The 26,584-nt window shown below is 39.0% G+C and overlaps 1 protein-coding gene and 1 pseudogene across 2 annotated transcripts in view; both read right to left on the bottom strand.

Annotated features, from left to right (window-relative positions):
• PIEZO2 (piezo type mechanosensitive ion channel component 2) overlaps positions 1 to 26,584 on the bottom strand; it is a 480,163-nt gene that overhangs the window by 206,711 nt on the left and 246,868 nt on the right. The window lies entirely within an intron of this gene.
• LOC108408787 (calcyclin-binding protein pseudogene) lies at positions 15,744 to 16,308 on the bottom strand (annotated as a pseudogene).

The following is a 26,584-nucleotide window of genomic DNA, read 5'->3' as shown; positions in this document are numbered from 1 at the left end:
CATTTTGGTAAATCAAAAAAATTGTCAATAATATCTACCACTTACTGAGCAATTGCTTGGGGCAAAGAGCTTGGCATTTATTATTTAATCCAGCCAATGACCATATAGAGTTAGTTATTCCTTTTACATATGAAAAAACTAATAAGCCTTCAAAGATGAATTTACTCCCCTAAAGTCATACAGATAGAGAGAGAACAAAATTATACTCAATTTCCCTTTAAGTTTTAATTTAATTTAATTTATTTAATTTTATGCTTGCAACTGCTGTGTGTTCATGTATGTATTCACATGGCCTTTCCTTACAATCTGCCTTCTGTGTGTTAAAACATTGCTCAAACAGAGCAAATGAGAATTAATATCATTAGAATGAGAAGGAAAGGGAGAGCAAGGAGACAGACCAGAAAACAAAATCCAGGCTCGGTGGGTTTTCTTATTTGGGGCTGAGTTTTGGAGAGCTGGCTGGTCCAACCAGGGATTTTGTTAGTAGATTATTATAGCTCTTTCATGGAAAACACATTTTATGAAAAGCACTAGCCAAGCAGAGTTTAAAGGAAAAGAGTTCTTAAAGGTAACAAGAGCTCCAGCTGTGGCCTCAGCTGCTTCTTGCATGGCAACAGAGACTTAGGGAGCCAGAGCAGAGCCTGATGCCTTCCCCACCTGTGGACTGCATTAAGCTCCCAATTTGCAAACAGCCACTTTGAGGTAACAGTCTCAGCCTTGTGCTTCTTGTTCCCAAAAGAGACATTTCAGAGCATACATATATTAAGGGAGTAAATGAATGCAGTTTGAAAAAGCAATCACTCTACCTGCTGTGATAGAATTCAGCTACTGGATCCAGGATTGGGTTGAGAATCCAATTTAGAATGGAATCATTCAGCCACAGAGGTGCTAACCTATTAACTATTACTCTTGGCTTGCTGACTTAACAAAACAGTTCATTCACAATACTGCCATTGCATGAACAATGAGACTTTTGAAGAATGTAATGAAGAGTGTGTACCACAAACAGGTCATAGTCTAACTGATATGTCATTTGGGGACCATTTTATCAACAAAGTTCCCATCTTCATTGTTTAGACCAGTGTCTACTAAAGTACATTAATCAGAATGCTAGTCCTCAGAAACTCTGTGAGTCAAAATTAAACAAGACAAAGCAAAAGAAAAAAGAAGTCTGGTCAAATAAGTGTTAGAAAATCATAATGCATAATACTATAGCAAAGAACTTGAGAAATTCTGTAGTGAAGCAATAAAGTTGAGTTTATTTAAGCCTCTGTTAGTGATCAATTTATATGACCACTAACCATTTCTTAAAAATTTTATTTAATCCCTATTCCATTCTACAGAGCTAGTGTTCATGGAACACTGGGAAATGCTGGCTTAGAGTCTGCTCATTGGTATAGACTTTATTTTTTATATCATAAATCTTCAATTACATGAGGACTCCCTCCATCTCCAAGTCCCCCCCCCCACATACCCCGTTACAGTCACTGTCCATCAGCGTAGTAAGATGCTATAGAATCACTACTTGTCTTCTCTGTTTTGTACAGCCTTCCCTGTGCCCTCCCCCCTACATTATATCTGCTAATAGTAATGCCCACCCATTTTTTTTTTACCCTTATGCCTCCCTTCCCACCCATCCTCCCCAGTCCCTTTCCCTTTGGTAATTGTTAGTCCATTCTTGGGTTCTGTGAGTCTGCTGCCATTTTGTTCCTTCAGTTTTTTCTTTGTTCTTATACTCCACATATGAATGAAATCATTTGATACTTGTCTTTTGCCACCTGGCTTATTTCAATGAGCATAATACCCTCTAGCTCCATCCATGTTGTTGCAAATGGTAGGATTTGTTTTCTTCTTATGGCTGAATAGTATTCCATTGTGTATATGTACCACATCTTCTTTATCCATTCATCTACTGATGGACACTTAGGTTGCTTCCATTTCGTGGCTATTGTAAATAGTGCTGCGATAAACATAGGGGTGCATATGTCTTTTTCAAACTGGGCTGCTGAATTCTTAGGGTAAATTCCTAGGAGTGGAATTCCTGGGTCAAATGGTATTTCTATTTTTAGTCTTTTGAGGAACCTCCATACTGCTTTTCACAATGGTTGAACTAATTTACATTCCCACCAGCAGTGTAGGAGGGTTCCCCTTTCTCCACAACCTCGCCAACATTTGTTGTTTGTCTTTTGGATGGTGGCGATCCTTACTGGTATGAGGTGATATCTCACTATGGTTTTAATTTGCATTTCTCTGATGATTAGTGATGTGGAGCATCTTTTCATGTGTCTGTTGGTCATCTGAATTTCTTCTTTGGAAAAGTGTCTGTTCAGATCCTCTCCCCATTTTTTAATTGGATTATTTGCTTTTTGTTTATTGAGGTGCGTGAGTGCTTTATATATTTTGGATGTCAACCCTTTATCAGATCTGTCATTTATGAATATATTCTCCCATACTGTAGGATGCCTTTTTGTTTCATTGGTGGTGTCCTTTGCTGTACAGAAGCTTTTCAGCTTGATATAGTCTCACTTGTTCATTTTTACTTTTTTTTCCCTTGCCTGGGGAGATATGTTCATAAAGAAGTTGCTCATGTTTATGTCCAAGAGATTTTTGCCTATGTTTTTCTTTAAGTTTTATGGTTTCATGGCTTACATTCAGGTCTTTGATCCATTTCAAATTTACTTTTGTATATGGGGTTAGACAATGATCCAGTTTCATTCTCTTGCATTGGACTGTCCGGTTTGCCAACACCAGCTGTTGGAGAGGCTGTCATTTCCCCACTGTATGTCCATGGCTCTTTTATCGTATATTAATTAATTGACCACATATGTTTGGGTTAATATCTGAACTCTCTATTCTGTTCCACTGGTCTATGGGTCTGTTCTTGTGCCAATATCAAATTGTCTTGATTACTGTGGCTTTGTAGTAGAGCTTGAAGTTGGGAAATGAGATCTCCCCCATTTATTCTTCCTTCTCAGGATTGCTTTGGCTATTCAGAGGGTATAGACTTTTGATTGAAATGAATGGATATTTTGGAAACTACACTAATTTACAGCTAATCCCTATAAATTTGGTTTTTAATAAGCCTCTGATAATTTTAGAAGTTAGTGACTTCTCATCCATTCCCCCAACTATCCATGCATTCACTTAATAAGTCATTGAAATTATGGAGCTGGAAGAGAACTAGAAATAGTCTAGTCCATTTCCTCATCTTACTGATTGTGAAAACCAACAGGGAGAAAGGTGAAACTGTTGGTTCAACTGCACATCTGCTGGCAGAGCACTTCCTGTTTGGACCCGTCTTATGAGTACAGCCAACACTCACTGCACCTGTCCTTCCTGCACCCATCTTCTACCTACTGCAACAGGCTTCCCTGCCCACACACTCAGAAAATGCCCAGTCATAGGTCACCAGGGATCTCCCAGTTGCAAGGCCCAAAGGACCCATTCTAATTCTCTTATATTCCACCTTTGTACTGCATTTGACAAGCAAGATTGACATCTTCTGCTGAAAAATCTACTCTCCTTGGATTTTTTACCTTCATCTTCTAGTTCTCTATCTACCTTCAAATATTCCTAACAAATCATTTTGCTGGAAAATGCCATTAAGAAATGCTGGACTGTGCTGTGCCCACCAGTTTCTTCCATTCTCCTTAAATGTTGATGAGTCTGCAAAATTCTGCTGTTCACTGACTTTTCTTCTTATTCTACTTGGCAAACCTGGGTGATATATGATCTCCAGGCTCCAATCAGCATCTACATGGTGAGTACACATCGACATACCCTGTCTAAAATATGTTTTCTGAGACTTGTTAGCAGATACTCATTTTACAACTAGATATCTCTAGATTTTCAAACCTAAATATTCTCTTTATTCCAAAATTTGCTCTTCCTTCTATATTCCTAACCTTGAAAAATGGTGTGGGTCATCAATCTATCAACCAAGATAGAACTGGATTCTGTCATTCTCTCACTGAAAAACTGGAGGTTCTGTCTCCATAATATTCTTGCCTATCTTTTTCTTTATCCCTGTTGTGCTTTCTGTATTACTGCAACAGCATCCTTATTATTTTGTCTCAGTCCATTCCCTTTGCCAATCAGGCCTACGTATTACTACCAGAGTTTAATCTTTAGAAGCATAAGGTCAAGCATGTTAACTGCACTGCCTGCAGGGAAGTTCCATATTCCTGAGCCTGGCATATAAGGCCGTCTGTGTTCCAGGACCTGTTTACCTTAACTCTTGCTATGATTTCCTTGAACCTCAAATTCCAGCATCCTGAATGCACATACCCAATATATGTAAGTGCTTTTCTGTCTGAGCTGTTGTGAAATCTTCTCTCCTGACCATCAATGACCTTCTCCCACATGCTTTTATATTCTCTTCATCTCTTAAACTCACCTCCCACATCTCCGCTGGGAAATCTTTCCACCACTCTTCCCTTAATAGAATTGACCACTTCCTCCTTTAGAAGCCTGCCATTCTTTGCAAATACTCAATCACAAAAGCTTGACATTTTTGTCACTCATTTATTTATGAATCTGCCTGACAGAGCTTCCTATTTCCTCTCTGTATCCATATATGTACATATATGTGTGTGTATGTGTATATATATATATGTATACATAATATTTGTGTGTGTGTGTGTATGCACAGTACAGGGTGCACTCTGAGTAAAGTCTAGCAGATGAATGCTACCTCCAAATACTTACTCTTTACTTCCTATGACAGTGAAAAGTACTGTTAAAGAAATAGATGAGATATTTTAGTTAACTTTGATAATTTGAGGGAAAATAAAATATAAGAAAAATGGGAAGGAATATTACCATTGTCTAGGGAATGGCTGGAGATCAGGGGGAGTTTGTGATAAAATCTCAGTTATTTGGACATGGAAATATAATTGTCAAATTGGAAATTACAAATCATTAAATAAGCATGTGGTTTTATTAAATATACACATTGGAGAAAACATTTCAAGAAGAAGAGATATGAAGTACCTCTTAAATGGCTTGATTTGGCAGAACATTTTATTCCTTTATTTAAAAAATATTTATTATGAATCTGTGTGCCAAGTATTGTCCCTGGGCCCTGAGTGTTGGTTATGAAGGTGAGAAAGGGAGATAAAGTCAGAAAGTTGGTAAAGATCAGGTCCTCTTGGGCTTAGACTTTTGGGAAAAAAATCCATATACCCAGAATTACTGAAGGATTTAGATCAAAGAAGGAACATAATCACCAGGGAAACTGAGACCGTAGGGAAGATTGTGAATTTGGTTGCAGGAACTGGGGCGTGGTGGTGGTGCCTATATGGCAAGTGTGTGGTGTGGTGCAGAGGTGATATTTCATGCTGGAAGCCACAAGGGATGTGCCTGAGAGAGAAGTCATGACTGAAAGGGTAGATTTGAGAGTATTCTTCTCATATATGTTGGTTAAAGTCACTAGAGTAAATAAGATTGTCCAGGAACCATTCATAGCATACAGTAAATATTTGTTTAAGGCTTCTAAACTAGTTACAAGGATACATTACAGAGCTTATAGCAATAAATTTCATTTCAAGTAAATTCTGCATTTGAAATTAAGCTAACTACATTTTGCATAAAAGGCCATTTTAATAAAATCAATGTATATGTTTCACAATAAAATGTTAGCCTAGATAGCACTGCTTTCCAGGCACACAACAATTACATTTTTCATATATAAAAGCATATGCTAAACTGCTTAAAGCATCATGTTCTCTTAAACAGGCAAACACTTCCTTTCCAACCTTTTTAGAGTCACATTGATCTTATTTGTTCAGAGTGATTATACCTCTTGAAAGGCAGTTGAGGAAGCTCAAAATTGGGAATAAACAACATATCCTTCAAGAGGAGAATGAATAATTAAATAAGGATATATACATAAAATAAATACCACAAATGAATAAATTGGTGCAAATGTATTTGTGACCTAGATGTACATCTGTAAGTCTGTAAGTACAGATGTACATGTCATCCCACAAATATAATGTTGAGCAAAAAAATTAAATGAATAGAAGTAGTGAATGTACAGAATATAGATCATTTAGGGATTCATAAAGACCTACATGATAATGACAAACATCTGAGAAGGGGAGAGGGAGGGATACAGTATACTGTATTTGTAATGTTCAAATTCTTAAGCTGGTTGAAAGCTGATTGGTAGATAAAAAGCTCATATTTAATACTTTATGTTATTTCAAAAGCCAGTACAGCCATGCTGCTTAGAATTACTTGTGTAGAACATATCTGAAAAATATGAGGTCAGTTAACGTTGCCTGGGAAAGATAATTACCTTTTTTTTTGGTTGAGATAAGATTGGTATATAACATTATATTGTTTTCAGGCATAGAACATAATAATTCAATATATATACTACAAAGTGATCACCACTTTTTAAGTCAAGTCACCACCTTTCACCATACAGCTGGCTCCCTTAACCTTTTTCACCCAACCCCCAAACTCCTTCCCCACTTATAACTCCCGTTCTCTGTATTTATGAGGTTAGTTTTATTTGTTCATTTGTTTTGTTTATTAGATTCTATATATAAGTTAAATTATGTGGTAGTTGTCTTTCTCTGCCTGGCTTATTTCACTTAGTATAATGCCCTCAAGGTCCATCCACGTTGTCATGAATGCAAGATTTCCTTCTTTTTTTATGATTGAGTAGTTTTATGTATATCTATGTGTATATATAGAAACACACACTACATATACATATACAAAATCTTTATTCATCCATCAGTGGACATTTAGGTTGTTTCAGTATCTTGACTATTGTAAATTATGCTGCAAATAACAGAGATGCATGTATCTTTTCAAATTAGTGTTTTCATTTTCTTTGGACAAATACCAAGAAGTACAATTACTGAATCATATGGTAGATCTATTCTTTTTGTTTTTTAATTAAGGTATCATTGATATACAATCTTATGAAGGTTTCACATGAGCAACATTGTGTTTTCAACATTCACCCATATTACCAAGAACCACACACACCCAATTGCAATCACAGTCCATCACTGCAGTAAGATGCTATAGAGTCATTACTTGTCTTCTTGATGTTATACTGCCTTCCCCATGACCTACCTATATTGGGTGTGCTAATTATAATGCCCCTTAATCCCCTTCTCCCTCCCTCCCCACTCACTCTCCCCAACCCCTTCTCTTTACTAACCACTAGTCCCTTCTTGGAGTCTGTGACTCTGCTGCTGTTTTGTTCCTTCAGTTTTACTTTGTTGTAACACTCCACAAATGAGAAAAGTCATTTGGTATTTGTCTTTCTCTGCCTGGCTTAATTCACTGAGCATAATACCCTCTAGCTTCATCCATCATGTTACAAATGTTATGATTTGTTTTGTTTTTATGACTGAATAATATTCCATTGTGAATATGTACCATTTCTTTATCCATTCATCTACTGATGGATACTTAGGTTGCTTCTATATCTTGGCTATTGTAAATACTGCTGTAGTAAACATAGGGGTGCATTGGTCTTTTTGAATCTGAGATCTTGCTTTCTTCAAAATTCCTAGGAGTGGAATTCCTGGGTCAAATAGTATTTCTATTTTTAGTTTTTTGAGGAACCTCCATATTGCTTTCCACAATGGTTGAACTAGCTTACATTCCCACCAGCAGTGTGGGAGGGCTCCCCTTTCTCCGCATCTTCGCCAGCATTTGTTGTTCCTAGTCTTTTCAATATTGGCCATCCTAACTGGTGTGAGGTGATATTTCATTGTGGTTTTAATTTTCATTTCCCTGCTTATTAGTGATATGGAGCATCTTTTCATGTGCCTGTTGGACATCTGAATTTCCACTTTGGAGAAGTGTCTTTTCATATCCACTGCCCATTTTTTAATCAGGTTATTTGTTTTTTGAGTGTTGAGGCATGTGAGCTCTTTATATAATTTTGGAAACTAACCCCTTTTTAGATAAGTCATTTACAAATATATTTTCCCATACTATAGGGTGCCTTTCTGTCCTGCTGATAGTGTCCTTTGCTATACAGAAGCTTTTTAGTTTGATGTAGTCCCATTTGTTTATTTTTGCTTCTGTTTCCCTTGCCCAAGGAGATGAGGTCAAGAAAAAGTTGTTCATGTTTACATATAAGACCTTTTTGCCTATGTTTTCTTCTAAGCATTTTATGGTTTTATGACTTACATTCAGGTCTTTGATCCATTTTTAGTTTACTCTTGTGTATAGAGTTAAACAATAATCCAGTTTCATTCTTACAAGTAGCTGTCCAGTTTGCCACAACCATTTGTTGAAGAAGCCATCATTTCCCCATTGTATATCCAATGATATTTATACTTGATTTATATGTGAATCCCATATTTCTCCCTTATTATTATTATTATTATTATTGTTATTTTAAATAAAATGCTGAAGTGGTAGGTAGATGCAAGATAAAGGTAGAAAACATAGTTTAGTGCTGTAAGAGGGCAAATGTAGATGATCAGGTGTGTGCCTATAGACTAAGCATTAATCCAAGCTAGACAAGGACAGTAATACATCCACAGATGCAGAAGATTTCTCTCAAAACAGGGGGGGTGAGGTTCTAAGCCTCACCTCTGTTGATCCCCAATTTCTCACCTGATGGCCCCCCTGTGACTGTGCCTGTCTTAGGTTGTTCCTCCCTTGAGGAATCTTACCCGTCTCTGGCTAACCAGTCATCTTCCGGGGCCATACAGGGAAATGTTAAGTTGGTAAGTGAGAGAGAGGCCATATTGTTTGAAAAGGTTAGCTTTTTACTTTTTTGCAGATTTATGCCCTGTGGCTTCTATGCCCAGCATTTGTCTTGAGGTATCTTTACCACTTGGAAGAATTATGATACTCGGTAATTTCGATATGAGGCACGAATTCTACTTAGGGGTTGTAATTATGAAGGAAGAAGAGAAGTTGTAGAAGTAGCAGACAGAAGAAAACATGGGAAGATTGATTATTTCTTTGACGTATCTTCTTGTAGAGTAACTTCAGCATGTATAGGTTTTAAACTACTAATTAAATTGCATACATACATTAACATAATAGGAATACAGTTACCTAGCCAAAGCAGACCTATAGTTACCAGCCATCTCCAGTGAAACCAAGAAAACCAGTTAGGCACCTTAGGCATTTGTGAAAACTTATCTATGATATGGTGGATATTGTCAAACTGAACTTGAACAGTCTGAGAGAAATCAGACAAATTAAAATAACCCATTCCTGGGGACTGTTCACATCCCATATGTTCTTTTAACAGTAGACAGTCTGTAGTTGTAAGATTTTGGAGCGCTACAACTTGCACTGCTCCTAATTCTTGGTTGAGTTCCAACAGTATAGATCCAGTCAAATTTGTTGTTTTACTGTATGCACAGGCCAGCTTAGATATCTCCTTCTTCATTCCAATGGCAAGTCCAGGAACTGGTGGGATGAATGCAGCTACAACTGCAACAGCACCAGGATCTTTGTTGAAGTTTTTTGATGACTGTCTTCTGGAATGACTCTTCCAGAGAATGTTGATGTTGGAAGTTCTTCTTCATATTGTATCTTAATTCGTTTTCTGGGTAGCCAAATTAGGCTTTGATACTCTGTATAAACACAAACAAACCCTTTGCCCACACTTTGATATGCCCTTTATACTATTGTGAAGAACTTATTGGAGATCACCATACAGGAACTGCCTTTTTTTTTCTTTTTAAGAGAAAGGAATATTATCAGAAAAATGTACTTCCATAGCTGATCATCTGACACCCTTTAAACAATCAAAATTAAGGATATTTAAAGCATGCATTACTCGGTGATTTGCAGTTAGTTTTATCCTATCTGGAAGTAATCTCCCCCTTTTTTTTATCATTAATCTACAATTACATGAAGAACATTATGTTTACTAGACTCTCCCCTATATCAGGTCCCCCCCCACAAATCCCCTTACAGTCACTGTCCATCAACATAGCAAAATGTTGTATAATCACTACTTATCTTCTCTGTGTTGTACAGCCCTCCCCTTTCTCCCACTCCCCCATTATGCATGCTAATCATAATACCCCCTTTCTTCTTCCCCTTCCTTATCCCTCCCTATCCACCCATCCTCCCCAGTCCCTTTCCCTTTGGTACCTGTTAGTCCATTTTTGGGTTCTGTGATTCTGCTGCTGTTTTGTTACTTCAATTTTTCCTTTGTTTTTATAGTCCACAGATGAGTGAAATCATTTGGTATTTCTCTTTCTCCACTTGGCTTATTTCACTGAGCATAATACCCTCCAGCTCCATCCATGTTGCTATAAATGGTAGGATTTGTTTTCTTCTTATGGCTGAGTAATATTCCATTGTGTATATGTACCACATCTTCTTTATCCATTCATCTACTGATGGACACTTAGGTTGCTTCCAATTCTTGGCTATTGTAAATAGTGCTGCAATAAACATAGGGGTGCATCTGTCTTTTTCAAAATTGAGTGCTGCATTCTTAGGGTAAATTCCTAGGAGTGGAATTCCTGGGTCAAATTACAAGTCTGTTTTGAGCATTTTGATGAACCTCCATACTGCTTTCCACAATGGTTGAACTAATTTACATTCCCATCAGCAGTGTAGGGGGGCTCCCTTTCTCCACAACCTCACCAACATTTGTTGTTGTTTGTCTTTTGGATGGTAGCCATCCTTACTGGTGTGAGGTGGTACCTCATTGTGGTTTTAATTTGCATTTCTCTGATAATTAGCGATGTGGAGCATCTTTCAATGTGTCTGTTGGCCATCTGTATTTCTTTTTTGGATAACTGTCTGTTCAGTTCCTCTGCCCATTTTTTAATTGGATTATTTGTTTTTTGTTTGTTGAGGTGGGTGAGCTCTTTATATATTTTGGACATCAAGCCTTTATCGGATCTGTCATTTACAAATATATTCTCCCATACTGTAGGGTTCCTTTTAGTTCTATTGATGGTGTCTTTTGCTGTACAGAAGCTTTTCAGCTTAATATAGTCCCACTTGTTCATTTTTGCTGTTGTTTTCCTTGCCCAGGGAGATATGTTTAAGAGGAGGTCACTCATGTTTATGTCTAAGAGGTTTTTGCCTATGTTTTTTTCCAAGAGTTTAATGGTTTCATGACTTACATTCAGGTCTTTGATCCATTTTGAATTTACTTTTGTGTATGGGGTTAGACAATGGTCCAGTTTCATTCTCCTACATGTAGCTGTCCAGTTTTGCCAGCACCATCTGTTGAAGAGACTGTCATTTCCCCATTGTATGTCCATGGCTCCTTTATCAAATATTAATTGACCATATATGTTTGGGTTCATGTCTGGAGTCTCTAATCTGTTCCACTGGTCTGTCGCTCTGTTCTTGTGCCAGTACCAAATTGTCTTGATTACTATGGCTTTGTACTAGAGCTTGAAGTTGGGGAGTGAGATCCCCCCTACTTTATTCTTCTTTCTCAGAATTGCTTTGGCTATTCAGGGTCTTTGGTGTTTCCATATGAATTTTTGAACTATTTGTTCCAGTTCGTTGAAGAATGCTGCTGGTAATTTGATAGGGATTGCATTAAATCTGTATATTGCTTTGGGCAGCTTTTTGATATATTTTTGAATTCAGTTTGCTAATATTTTGTTGAGTATTTTTGCATCTATGTTCATCAGTGATATTAGCCTATAATTTTATTTTTTGTGGTGTCTTTGTCTGGTTTTGGTATAAGAGTAATGGTCATAAAATGAGTTTGGAATTATTCCCTCCTCTTCTACTTGTTTGGAATACTTTAAGAAAGATAGGTATTAAGTCTTCACTAAATGTTTGATGAAATTCAGCAGTGAAGCCATCAGGTTCAGGGATTTTGTTCTTTAGTAGTTTTTTGATCATGAATTCTATATTACTACTGGAAATTAGTATGTTCAGTTTTCTCTTTCTTCTGGTTCATTCTTGGAAGGTTGTATTTTTTTAGAAAGTTGTCCATTTCTTCTAGGTTATCCAATTTGTGGCCACAATTTTTCATAGAATTCTCTAATAATTTTTATATTTCTGTGGTGTCAGCAGTGATTTTTCCTTTTCTTTTCTGATTCTGTTTATTTGTGTACACTCTTTTTTTTTACACGTCTGGCTAGATGTTTGTCAATTTTGTTTATTTTGTTGAAGAACCAGCTCCTGCTTTCATTGATTCTTTCTATTGTCTTATTCTTCTCAATTTTATTATTTTTCTGTTCGCTCTTTATTCTGTCCCTCCTTCTACAGACTTTGGGCCTCATCTGTTCTTCTTCTTCTAGTTTCATTAATTGTGAGTTTTGACTGTTCATTTGGGGTTGTTCTTCTTTCCTGAGTCAAACCTGAATTGCAAAGTACTTTTCTTTTAGAACTGCATTTGCTGCATCCCACAGATTTTTCGGTGTTGTGTTGCTGTTTTCATTTGTCCATATGTTGCTTGATCTCTGTTTTTATTTAGTCATTGATCCACTGGTTATTTAGCAGATTGTTGTTAAGCCTCCATGTGTTTGTGAGCCTTTTTCTTTTCTTCGTAAAATTTATTTTTAGTTCCATGCCTTTGTGATCTGAGAAGTTGGTTGGTACAATTTCAATTTTTTAAAATTTGCTGAGGCTCCTTTTGTGGCCTAGTATATGGTCTATTCTGGAAAATGTTCCATGTGCACTTGAGAAGAATGTGTATCCTGCTGCTTTTGGGTGGAGTGTTCTATAGATGTCTGTTAGGTCCACCTGTTCTAATGTGTTGTTCAATGTCTCTGTGTCCTTACTTATTTTCTGTCTGGTTGATCTGTCTTTTGAAGTGAGTGGTGAGCTGAAGTCCCCTAAAATGAATGCATTGCATTCGATTTCCCCCTTTAATTCTGTTAGTATTTGTTTCACATATTTAGTGCTTCTGTATTAGGTGCATATATATATTTACAATGGTTATGTCCTCTTGTTGGGCTGACTCCTTTATCATTATGTAATGTCCTTTGTCTCTTGTTCCCATCTTTGTTTTGAAATCTATTTTATCTGATATAAGTACTGCTACTCCTGCTTTTTTCTCCCTATTATTTGCATGAAATATCTTTTTCCATCCCTTCATTTTAAGTCTGTGTATGTCTTGGGTTTGAAGTGAGTCTCTTGTAGGCAGCATATAGATGAGTCATGTTTTTTCATCCATTCTGTAACTTTATGTCTTTTGATAAGTGTATTCAGTCCATTCACATTTAGAGCGATTATTGATAGACATGTAATTATTGCCATTGTAGGCTTTACCAGAGGCTCAACAGCAGCTTCCTTACTATCTGACAGTCTAACTTAACTTGCTTAGTACATTTTTTCAAACACAATGTAAAGGTACTTTTATTCTTCCCTTATTATTCCTTCTCCATGTTAGGTGTCATATTCTGTACTCATTGTGTATCCCTTGAATGACTTCTGTGGTGATAGCTATTTAGCCTTAGCACCACTTCCATCTATATCAGTCCCTTTAAAATACACTGTAAAGACAGTTTGTGGGAGGTAAATTCCCTCAACTTTTGCTTATCTGGAAATTGTTTAATCCCTGCTTCAAATTTAAGTGATAATCTTACCAGGTAGAGTATTTTTGGATTGAGGCCCTTCTGTTTCATTGCATTAAATATATCATGCCACTCCCTTCTGGCCTGTAAGGTTTCTGCTGAGAAGTCTGATGATAGCCTAATGGGCTTGCTTTTTATGTGATATTTTTTTCTCTCTCTGGCTGCCTTTAATACTCTGTCCTTGTCCTTGATCTTTGCCATTTTAATTATTATATGTCTTGGTGTTGTCTTTCTAGGGTCCCTTGTGTTGGGAGAGCTCCTCACTTCCATGAGCTAAAAGACTATTTCCTTCCCCAGATAGGGGAAGCTTTCAGCAATTATTTCCTTAAAGAGACTTTCTATCCCTTTTTCTCTCTTCTTCTTCTTCTGGTACCCCTATAATGCAGATATTGTTCTGTTTAGATTGATTTCACAGTTGTCTTATTATTCTTTCATTCCTAGAGATCCTTTTTCTCTCTGTGCCTCAGTTTATTTGTGTTCCTGTTCTATAATTTCTATTTCATTTACCATCTCCTCTACCTCATGTAATCCACTTTTAAATCCATCCATTTTATGTTTCATTTCAGATACTGCATTTTTTCAAAGTGTCTATCTCCTTTAAATCCGTCCATTTTATGTTTCATTTCAGATACTGCATTTTTCAAAGTTTCTATCTCTGTCTTGAAGTCCTCCCTGAGATCTTGAATGTTTTCCTGTAGCTCTGTGTGCATGTTTATGATTTTTATTTTGAAATCTTTATCAAGAAGATTGGTGAACTCAGTTTTACATAGCCCTCTTTCTGGTATCTGCTGTATTTTTGTGTGCACAAAATTTTTTTGCTGTTTCATTTTTCTAGTGATTCCTATGGAATAATACCCTTGTGTAGGTGGCACCCTCTAGTTCTCTGAAGCTCTACTCTCTGGAGCTGTTGAGCACCTGGAGCAATGGCAGGGGTTGCAGGCAAGTGACACTGGCACCTGCAGGGAGGAAAAAAGTCTTTCCTGTTTCCCAGCTGAAGTGCTGTCCTCCACTGCCAGGTCCAGTGGGCCAAGCATGCAAGAAGAAGCCTCTACATTACCCCTTGTAGCTGCTATAGGTGGGGCCACCTTCATGCTGGCCTGGGGCAATGGTAGGGGAAGCAGGTATGCGGATGGTGCCTGCAGGAAAGAAGGAGCAGCAGGCTGCATTTTGCACTGGGGGACCTCAGGGCTGCATTGCCAGCCAGGGAGATAGAGCATCTGAGGCTTCTGAAATTTCCCAACCTGCTGGGCTGAGCATGCCAGGATGGTTTTGTCCATCTGCCCTTTCTCCTGAGCAGCAAGCTCTGTGCAATCTTTGCCCCTTTGGCATCCCTCTCACTGTCAGGAAGTCTTTCAAAATACCTGCTTTTTTTTGTTCTGGAGCAGCTAGTTGTGCATCCCTGTTCTCTACAAGTGGCTGGAATCTCAGTTTTTCTTAGTATTCTGCCTGTCTTTGCTTTCCAACCCCACTAATCTCCAGAGCACCATGAAATGTGGGTTCATGCTCCCAAAGAGGATCTCCAGGGCTGGGTGTTCAGCAGTCCTGGGCTTCTACTCTTTCCCTGCTCCTTTTCTCTTCTTCCTGCCTGTGAGCTGGGGGTGGGGGGGAGCTTGGGTCTTACCAGATCATGGGTTTTCTACTTTAACCTTTTCCATGAGGTCTTCTCTTTTCCCCACTTATAGGGAGTGTGTTCTGCAGTCTTTGGGTCACTCTTTCAGGATTAGTTGTATTTGCTGTATTTTTGTGTTATATGCGGTTTTTGGGGGAGGTTTCTGCCCCACTTCTCACATGGCATCTTTTTCCCTTGAACTCATGGTAGATCTAGTCTTAATTTTTTTTTCTATGCCAAAACTCAGATTTTATTTTTACTAATATTACACTGGTGGGAGCTGATGTCAGGAACTGAAAGGCAAACAATAACTTGTTTTCTATTTCTTGACTGAACAATGTGACATTTGCATTAGCTAAGACTTGCTTTTTTTTACATTTCACACAGAAATGCATTTACTCTTTCTTGAACAAAATGATCAGGCACTAAGGAAACCATCTTGGAAGGAAGTGTTTAATAAGTGTATTTTATTTAAATAAATCCTCCACAATGAAAGGGAGAATTTATTGCCTTTACTTAGAAGGCTGTGTAAATGGTTATCTGTCAATTATATCTGAGCAGCTTACCAAATTTCTTTATTGGAAAAAATATTTCCACATCACAATTTCCAAATGGACTTTAAAGTCTCAAAATTTTGTGTCTTCTTTGGCTTGCTTCTCTCTTGATACCAACCAGGCTTTATTAATGGTTCACTTCATATCATCATCTCCATCCTCATAAATTTTCTTTAGAACATTCATCAATCTGTTACTAGAGTCTGTGTTTTTGAACTGCCTTCCACAGAGATGGGTTTCAAGAGATTGTTCACAATCATGGAATAAGTCTTCCCATTTAGATTCTTTACCAAAAGATAAAATGACTTCTCTATGAAATGCACCTGCACATTCTCAGCAGGGATTTGATAGACTCCCGTCAGGGTGATACAGATTTTCACAAACTTCTCTAACTGATCCCATCTGTAATTACTGATTTTCACTGTATATCCATTGTGATGGGGGTGACCACAGCAGCTGGCTTTTCATTGTCAAGAGGTTCTGCTTTCCTCTGTGATTGCATCTTGTTCTTGATTTCTGTCTCAAACCTGGATTTTTCACCTGTAAGGGCATCACTTACTCTTTTTCTAGTGGCCTTTTCCAGCAGCACCATCACCTCTTCTAGATCTTTCTGTAGCTCTTCTGCAGCTGAAGCCATGGTCTGGCTGGGTCCAGCAAGGCCCAAGCTACACCCACACAGGGTAGAACAAAACGCCACACCCAGAGCTCAGACTGCACCTCATAGGCACACCCACCCCCTGCACGTGTCGCATCTGGGACCTTCTATTCTTAATTTTTTTAGAAGGTTCCATACTGTTTTCCAAAGTAGCTGCACCAGTTTACATTTCCCCCAACAGTGTATGAAGGTTCTCTTTTCTCTACCCCCTCCCCAGCACTTATTTCTAGTCTTTTTAATAGTAGCCATTCCAACAGGTGTGAACTGGTATCTTATTACGGTTTCGATTTGCATTTTCCAAATTATTTGTGCTGTTGGACATCTTTTCATGTGCCTATTATCCATATGTATGTCTCATTTGGAAAAATAATGTCTATTTAGACCTTCTGTCCATTTTTAAAGCAGATTATTTTTTTGTTATTGAATTGTTTTGAGTTCCTGGTATATTTTAGATACCAACCTCCTACTGGATATATGACTTTAAAATATTTTCTCCCATTCTGTATGTTGCCTTTCCATTTTGTTGATGGTGTCCCTTGCTGTGTAGAAGCTTTTTAATTTGATGTAGACACTTGTTTCTTTTTGTTTTTGTTGCCTTTGTTTTTGGGGTCAGATCCAAAAATTCATCACCAAAAGCAATGCAAAATTGCTCTCTGCCTGGGTTTCCTTGGAAGAGTTTTTATGGTTTTAGGAGGTAGTGACCAAGTGATGCTGTAACCACCATACTTATAGTTGGTCTGACAGACTCATTAATTAAATTCAATTACCACCTTCTGTCAAAGTTCAGAGAAGTGAGTCAGGTGTATATATTCATGGACAAACTAGTTTATTTTTCTAAGTTTTAGTTTCTCAACCACAAAATAATTTCTTAGGGTCTTCTCAAGTCTAAAACTTCATTTTGACAAGGAAAATCCAAAAGAAGGAAGCAATGAAATTAAGATGGGACCAGGAAAGAAGAAAAATACTGGCTTTGCAGACATTGCGGAGAAAGAGCCTCCAGGTACAAATACAGGCACAGCCGCCTTCAGAAGCTCAAAAAGAGCAATTTCATTTATGCAGCTCTTCTCAGGGGCAAGTCCTCTGATGCAGAGTAGAAAGGTCAACTTCAAATGAATTACAATAAAATGATTAAAATATCAAATGAACATTATTTAAAAAATAAATGTGACCTATTGATATGGCTGCACCTAACTCTCTGGTGGCCTCTGAAGTTCATGCACTAAAAGTCAATCTAGTTTTGTTTTCCTTAAGCTCACTTATGATTGATTTAGGTGCATCAGTTACTCAGATTTAATAAATCACTTTAAGAACAGATAAATAAAGTGAACATATATCTGTTAGTGAAAACTTAATGAAAGACATAGGGCTCATTTCAACCGCTTCCCCTGAGTGTCTTAAAAATGTGTGTGGAGGCTTTCTATTGAGTTTCTGACTTTATATATAACAAAACTAACATTTCATGTAAATGGAGTCCAAATTAGATTAGAAACTGTGGAAAGAAATGTAACATTTATTGAGAACCACTTTCAATATTTGAATCAAGGTATTCCACAGTTGATGATTAGAGAAATTAAACAGTGCATATCTGTGAATTAGAAATTCATTTTTCTAACATTAACATAGCAATCAAATGCTGACTTTGAACTACCTAAATTATGAACTGGTGCTGGATTTTCACAGTAAACATTTTTACATGAGTGGCTGGATTTGCATAAGTACTTTAAAGCTGAAACACTTCTTGAATATTTTAATTTACCAATTGTGATAAGTTGCTATTTTCCATTTGGAACACACACACTTTTTTCTCATGTATATTGATGACTTTTCACTCTTGTTATTCATGAGGCAGAGGTCACTCAAGAGAGTCTTGCAATTCTTGCCCTGATGGGGGGCATTCACAGAACTGAGAGAAGGGAGGGGAAGGAAAAGGTTAAGGGGCTGCTCACGTACTTGTCCTTATGCACTAGGCTGTTCAGAAGTGGGTAAGTGCCAGCTGGTTCCAGCTTTATGTTCAGCAACACTACATTACTAGGTTGAAATCGACCACAATGGAATTATTTACATCACGGAAGCTGGCAATGCTGCAAATCAGTTATTTTTTCCCCAGAGAGCTGGTTGTTCAACGTTTACCAGAACACCACTGCTGCTATCAAAATACTAAAACAAATGAGCAAGTAGACAAAATAAAACAAATCCCCAAAACAGTAACAATGAAAATCACTCATTTTGTCATGTGACTCTCATGGACAAGATTCTAAAAAAATACCCTAAACCTTACAGCATCAAATCCAAAGTCCTTCACCTGGTGTTCAAGTTTCCCCCATCCTCAATCTTTTCGTTCTACTAAACTTGGACCACTTCTTCTAGATGCCTCCCCATCGCACGACAGTGCCATGTTCCTTCCAATTTGTGGATCTTTGCTGATGCCATTACTAGTACTCTGAATTTTCACCCTCTTCTCCCACACTGTCCCCATCAAGAGAAACACATGTGCTCTCTTGAACTTACTATCAGTAGCATTTGTGTAAAGATCATACATTTTACCCACTCATCTCCCTTCTGCCAACTTCTCTAAGCATTTGAAAGGCCCTCATGCATTTCATTTTCACAGATTTTGTGAATACAACAAGGCTATCACCAAGGAAAGGCCCTGGTGGGACCCCTTCAAAGATACTTTTATTGTTTGTCAAAAATAATGATAAAAATGCAGTGACCCAAGGACTTCCGCTAGTTGCCCTCTGCTCTATACTAGGAAATGGCATACGCCCTGCTTCTTGCATTTGTGTTTTCCCAGCTCACTTTCTCTGAATTTAAGAGGATTATTTCTATCTTCTCTTAACAACATTAGCACTAGTTCCTATAGATCATTGTTTGGAGCCTCCAAATCATTTATTCATAGCAGAAGAGAAAACTCCATCAGAGCATTCATAAAACAGAGCTGCATCACCCAGATCATATCCTGGAGTGGCTTGCCTTCCAATATGAGAAGAAAACATCGGTCACTCTGTCCAGCCAGGGAGCTACCAGGTTCTGTTTGGAGGTGAGGTTATGAGGACAACATTATAAACAGTCAGAAATCTCCATTCTTAAACTGCACTGGCAATAAACACGACGTGTCATATCAGATGTTCCGTCCTGCATAAATTACTGCAATGAATAGGCTGGGAAAATGAACTAAAATTAATTTCATTAAAAAGAAAATAAGATCCATAACGGGTAGCTGCAACAGAGGAACACATTTATCCACTTCATAAACATGGGAACAGAAAAAAGCCAGAGGATTTGTGTGTCATTAATGGAAGATCTCATGGAATAAAGAGAACAGCATGAACTTTGGACTTAAAGACCTCAAACTGAACCCCATTTCTGCTAATTTAATTCAACAAATATGTATTAGCATCCATCAGGTTACAGGCATTTTGCCAGGTCCTAGGCAGGCAGTGCTGAGAAAGACATTGTGCCTGTCTGTAATGAGGACTTGGAATAGCAGGAGAGGCTGATAAGAGACAAATAAGTTCCTACAGAAAGGTGAAGACACCACTACGTGTGTGTGTGAAAGTCTGAGCAAAACAGAGAAAAATTAAGTGCATTTGTCAAGGAGGCAAAAGGGACAGTTCTCTGAGTTGGCCAAGTCTGAGATGGGTTTTGCAGGATGTCTGAAAAATCATGAGTGTCTGGAGAGTTAAAAGCAAATTGATTTTGTTGTGATATAAAAGATGAGAACAGGGGCGGAGCCAGGATGGCGGTGTGAGTAGAGCAGTGGAAATCTCCTCCCAAAAACACATAGAGCTATGAAAATATAACAAAGAAAAATCTTCCTAAAATAGAGACCACAGGACACAGGACAACATCCAGACCACATCCACACCTGCAAGGAACCAGCGCCTTGTGAAGGGGGTAAGATACAAGCCCCGGCCCGGCGGGACCCCAGCGCCCCTCCCCCCGGCTCCCGGCGGGTGGAGAGAAACCGGAGCGGTTGTTTTTTTTTTTTGGCGAGCGCTTTTTGGAAGCCTTAGAGGGACGGGCCCCCGTTGCTGGGGAGGTAGGGTGGCGGGACCAGTGAGCAGGTGCCTGGGAACGGCGCTGGAGGACAAAGAACACCCCGCGTTTCTCCCTGCGGGACCGGCGGGCGGGTGCCTGAGACCGGTGCCTGAGGACGGAGGAGGTCGCGCGTTTTTCCCCTTCTTTTTTTTTTTTTTTTCTCTTTTTGGCGAGCGCTTTTTGGAAGCCTTGAAGGGACAGGGACCCCAGTGCTAGGGAGGCAGGGTGGCGGGACTGGTGAGCGGGTGCCTGGGACCGGCGCCTGAGGACAAAGAATATCCCACGTTTTTCCCTGCGGGACCGGTGGGCGGGTGCCTGAGACCGGCACTTGAGGACAGAGGAAATCGCGCGTTTTTCCCCTTTTTTTTTCTGTTTTCTGCGAGTGCTTTTTGGAAGCCTAAAAGGGACAGGGACCCCGGTGCTAGGGAGGCAGGGCGGCGGGACTGGTGAGCGGGTGCCTGGGACCGGCACCTGAGGACAAAGAATATCCCGCGTTTTTCCCTGTGGGACCGGTGGGTGGGTGCCTGAGACCGGCACCTGAGGACGGAAGAAATCGCGCGTTTTTCCCCTTTTTTTCTCTCTTTTTGGCGAGTGCTTTTTGGAAGCCTTGAAGGGACAGGGACCACGGTGCTAGGGAGGCAGGGCGGCGGGACTGGTGAGCGGGTGCCTGGGACCAGTGCCTGAGGACAAAGAATATCGAGCGTTCCTTCCCTGCGGGACCGGTGGGTGGGTGCTTTTTGGAAGCCTTGAAAGGACAGGGACCCTGGTGCTAGGGAGACAGGGCAGCAGGACCAGTGAGCGGGTGCCTGGGACCGGCACCTGAGGACAAAAAAATAAAAAGAAATTGCTTGTTTTTTCCTTTTTCTTGCTGTTGTTGTTTTGGTTTGGAGAGTGCTTTTTGGAAGTCTTAAAGGGGCAGGACAGGTCACTTAGACCAGAGGCAGGGAATCTGGGGATCTCTGGGCACTCTAACCCCCTGGGCAGCAGGGAGCACAGAGGCCCCTTACGGAGATAAATAGCCTCCTGGCCGCTCCCCCTCCAACGGGGCTCCACCATTTTGGAGGAACAGCCCCAGCCAGGCCAAGCCCACAGCAACAGCGGAGATAAACCCCAAAGCAACTGGGCAGGAAGCAGAAGCCCTGTCTGCGCACAGCTGCCCAGCAAAAGCAACTAGAGGTCGCTATTCTCCCAGGAAAAGGCTACAAACCAACAAGAAGGGAAGCTCTTCCAGCGGTCACTTGTACCAGCTCTGCAAACTATCTCTATCACCATGAAAAGGCAAAACTACAGGCAGACAAAGATCACAGAGACAACACCTGAGAAGGAGACAGACCTAACTAGTCCTCCTGAAAAAGAATTCAAAATAAAAATCATGAACATGCTGACAGAGATGCAGAAAAAAATGCAAGAGCAATGGGATGAGATGCAGAGAAAAATGCAAGAGCAGTGGGATGAAGTCCGGAAGGAGATCACAGATGTCAGGAAAGAGATCACAGAAGTGAAACAATCCCTGGAAGGATTTATAAGCAGAATGGATAAGATGCAAGAGGCCATTGAAGGAATAGAAGCCAGAGAACAGGAACGTATAGAACCTGACATAGAGAGAGATAAAAGGATCTCCAGGAATGAAACAACACTAAGAGAAATATGTGACCAATACAAAAGGAAAAACATTTGTATTATAGGGATACCAGAAGAGGAAGAAAGAGGAAAAGGGATAGAAAGTGTCTTTGAAGAAATAATTGCTGAAAACTTCCCCAAACTGGGGGAGGAAATAATCGAACAGACCATGGAATTATACAGAACCCCCAACAGAAAGGATCCAAGGAGGACAACACCAAGACACATAATAATTAAAATGGCAAGGATCAAGGACAAGGAAAGAGTTTTAAAGGCAGCTAGAGAGAAAAAGGTCACCTATAAAGGAAAACCAATCAGGCTAACATCAGACTTCTCAACAGAAACCCTACAGGCCAGAAGAGAATGGCATGATATACTTAATGCAATGAAACAGAAGGGCCTTGAACCAAGGATACTGTATCCAGCACGACTATCATTTAAATATGATGGTGGGATCAAACAATTCCAGACAAGCAAAAGCTGAGGGAATTTGCTTCCCACAAACCACCTCTACAGGGCATCCTACAGGGACTGCTCTAGATGGGAGCACCCCTAAAAAGAGCACAGAACAAAACACACAACATATGAAGAATGGAGGAGGAGGAATAAGAAGGGAGAGAAGGAAAGAATCTCCAGACAGTGTATATAACAGCTCAATAAGCGAGCTAAGTTAGGCAGTAAGATACTAAAGAAGCTAACCTTGAACCTTTGGTAACCACGAATCTAAAGCCTGCAATGGCAATAAGTACATATCTTTCAATAGTCACCCTAAATGTAAATGGACTTAATGCACCAATCAAAAGACATAGAGTAATAGAATGGATAAAAAAGCAAGACCCATCTATATGCTGCTTACAAGAAACTCACCTTAAACCCAAAGATAAGCATAGACTAAAAGTCAAGGGATGGAAAAACATATTTCAGGCAAACAACAGTGAGAAGAAAGCAGGGGTTGCAGTACTAATATCAGACAAAATAGACTTCAAAACAAAGAAAGTAACAAGAGATAAAGAAGGCCACTACATAATGATAAAGGGCTCAGTCCAACAAGAGGATATAACCATTCTAAATATATATGCACCCAATACAGGAGCACCAGCATATGTGAAGCAAATACTAACAGAACTAAAGAGGGAAATAGACTGCAATGCATTCATTGTAGGAGACTTCAACACACCACTCACCCCAAAGGATAGATCCACCGGGCAGAAAATAAGTAAAGACACACAGGCACTGAACAACACACTAGAACAGATGGACCTAATAGACATCTATAGAATTTTACATCCAAAAGCAACAGGATATACATTCTTCTCAAGTGCACATGGAACATTCTCCAGAATAGACCACATACTAGCTCACAAAAAGAGCCTCAGTAAATTCCAAAATATTGAAATTCTACCAACCAATTTTTCAGACCACAAAGGTATGAAAGTAGAAATAAATTCTACAAAGAAAACAAAAAGGCTCACAAACACATGGAGGCTTAACAACATGCTACTAAATAATCAATGGATCAATGAACAAATCAAAATAGAGATCAAGGAATATATAGAAACAAATGACAACAACAACACTAAGCCCCAACTTCTGTGGGATGCAGCGAAAGCAGTCTTAAGAGGAAAGTATATAGCAATCCAGGCACACTTGAAGAAGGAAGAACAATCCCAAATGAATAGTCTAACATCACAATTATTAAAACTGGAAAAAGAAGAACAAATGAGGCCTAAAGTCAGCAGAAGGAGGGACATAATAAAGATCAGAGAAGAAATAAACAAAATTGAGAAGAATAAAACAATAGCAAAAATCAACAAAACCAAGAGCTGGTTCTTTGAGAAAATAAACAAAATAGATAAGCCTCTAGCCCAACTTATTAAGAGAAAAAGAGAGTCAACACAAATCAACATAATCAGAAATGAGAATGGGAAAATCACGACAGACTCCACAGAAATACAAAGAATTATTAAAGACTACTATGAAAACCTATATGCGAACAAGCTGGAAAACCTAGAAGAAATGGACAACTTCCTAGAAAAATACAACCTCCCAAGACTGACCAAGGAAGAAACACAAAAGTTAAACAAACCAATTACAAGCAAAGAAATTGAAACAGTAATCAAAAAACTACCCAAGAACAAAACCCCGGGGCCGGACGGATTTACCTCGGAATTTTATCAGACACACAGAGAAGACATAATACCCATTCTCCTTAAAGTGTTCCACAAAATAGAAGAAGAGGGAATACTCCCAAACTCATTCTATGAAGCCAACATCACCCTAATACCAAAACCAGGAAAAGACCCCACCAAAAAAGAAAATTACAGACCAATATCCCTGATGAATGTAGATGCAAAAATACTCAATAAAATATTAGCAAACAGAATTCAACAGTATATCAAAAGGATCATACACCATGACCAAGTGGGGTTCATCCCAGGGATGCAAGGATGGTACAACATTCGAAAATCCATCAACATCATCCACCACATCAACAAAAAGAAAGACAAAAACCACATGATCACCTCCATAGATGCTGAAAAAGCATTTGACAAAATTCAACATCCATTCATGATAAAAACTCTCAGCAAAATGGGAATAGAGGGCAAGTACCTCAACATAATAAAGGCCATATATGATAAACCCACAGCCAGCATTATACTGAACAGCGAGAAGCTGAAAGCATTTCCACTGAGATTGGGAACCAGACAGGGATGCCCACTCTCCCCACTGTTATTTAACATAGTACTGGAGGTCCTAGCCACGGCAATCAGACAAAACAAAGAAATACAAGGAATCCAGATTGGTAAAGAAGAAGTTAAACTGTCACTATTTGCAGATGATATGATACTGTACATAAAAAACCCTAAAGACTCCACTCCAAAACTACTAGAACTGATATCGGAATACAGCAAAGTTGCAGGATACAAAATCAACACACAGAAATCTGTAGCTTTCCTATACACTAACAACGAATCAATAGAAAGAGAAATCAGGAAAACAATTCCATCCACCATTGCATCAAAAAGAATAAAATACCTAGGAATAAACCTAACCAAGGAAGTGAAAGACTTATACTCTGAAAACTACAAGTCACTCTTAAGAGAAATTAAAGGGGACACTAATAAATGGAAACTCATCCCATGCTCATGGCTAGGAAGAATTAATATCGTCAAAATGGCCATCCTGCCCAAAGCAATATACAGATTTGATGCAATCCCTCTCAAATTACCAGCAACATTCTTCAATGAATTGGAACAAATAATTCAAAAATTCATATGGAAACACCAAAGACCCCGAATAGCCAAAGCAATCCTGAAAAAGAAGAATAAAGTAGGGGGGATCTCACTCCCCAACTTCAAGCTCTACTACAAAGCCATAGTAATCAAGACAATTTGGTACTGGCACAAGAACAGAGCCACAGACCAGTGGAACAGATTAGAGACCCCAGAAATTAACCCAAATATATATGGTCAATTAATATTTGATAAAGGAGCCATGGACATACAATGGCAAAATGACAGTCTCTTCAACAGATGGTGCTGGCAAAACTGGACAGCTACATGTAGGAGAATGAAACTGGACCATTGTCTAACCCCATATACAAAGGTAAACTCAAAATGGATCAAAGACCTGAATATAAGGCATGAAACCATTAAACTCTTGGAAAAAAACATAGGCAAAAACCTCTTAGACATAAACATGAGTGATCTCTTCTTGAACATATATCCCCGGGCAAGGAAAACAACAGCAAAAATGAGCAAGTGGGACTACATTAAGCTGAAAAGCTTCTGTACAGCGAAAGACACCATCAATAGAACAAAAAGGAACCCTACAGTATGGGAGAATATATTTGAAAATGACACATCCGATAAAGGCTTGACGTCCAGAATATATAAAGAGCTCACACGCCTCAACAAACAAAAAACAAATAACCCAATTAAAAAATGGGCAGAGGAACGGAACAGACAGTTCTCCAAAAAAGAAATACAGATGGCCAAGAGACACATGAAAAGATGCTCCACATCGCTAATTATCAGAGAAATGCAAATTAAAATTACAATGAGGTATCACCTCACACCAGTAAGGATAGCTGCCATCCAAAAGACAAACAACAACAAATGTTGGCGAGGCTGTGGAGAAAGGGGAACCCTCCTACACTGCTGGTGGTAATGTAAATTAGTTCAACCATTGTGGAAAGCAGTTTGGAGGTTCATCAAAATGCTCAAAACAGACCTACCTTTTGACCCAGGAATCCCACTCCTAGGAATTTACCCTAAGAACGCAGCAATCAAGTTTGAGAAAGACAGATGCACCTCTATGTTTATCGCAGCACTATTTACAATAGCCAAGAATTGGAAGCAACCTAAATGTCCATCGGTAGATGAATGGATAAAGAAGATGTGGTACATATACACAATGGAATACTACTCAGCCATAAGAAGTGGAAAAATCCAACCATTTGCAGCAACATGGATGGAGCTGGAGAGTATTATGCTCAGTGAAATAAGCCAAGCGGAGAAAGAGAAATACCAAATGATGTCACTCATCTGAGGAGTATAGGAACAAAGGAAAAACTGAAGGAACAAAACAGCAGTGA

This window comes from Manis javanica, chromosome 9, assembly GCF_040802235.1.
Source record: "Manis javanica isolate MJ-LG chromosome 9, MJ_LKY, whole genome shotgun sequence".
NCBI lineage: Eukaryota > Metazoa > Chordata > Mammalia > Pholidota > Manidae > Manis > Manis javanica.
This window is presented reverse-complemented; position numbering and strand designations above follow the sequence as displayed.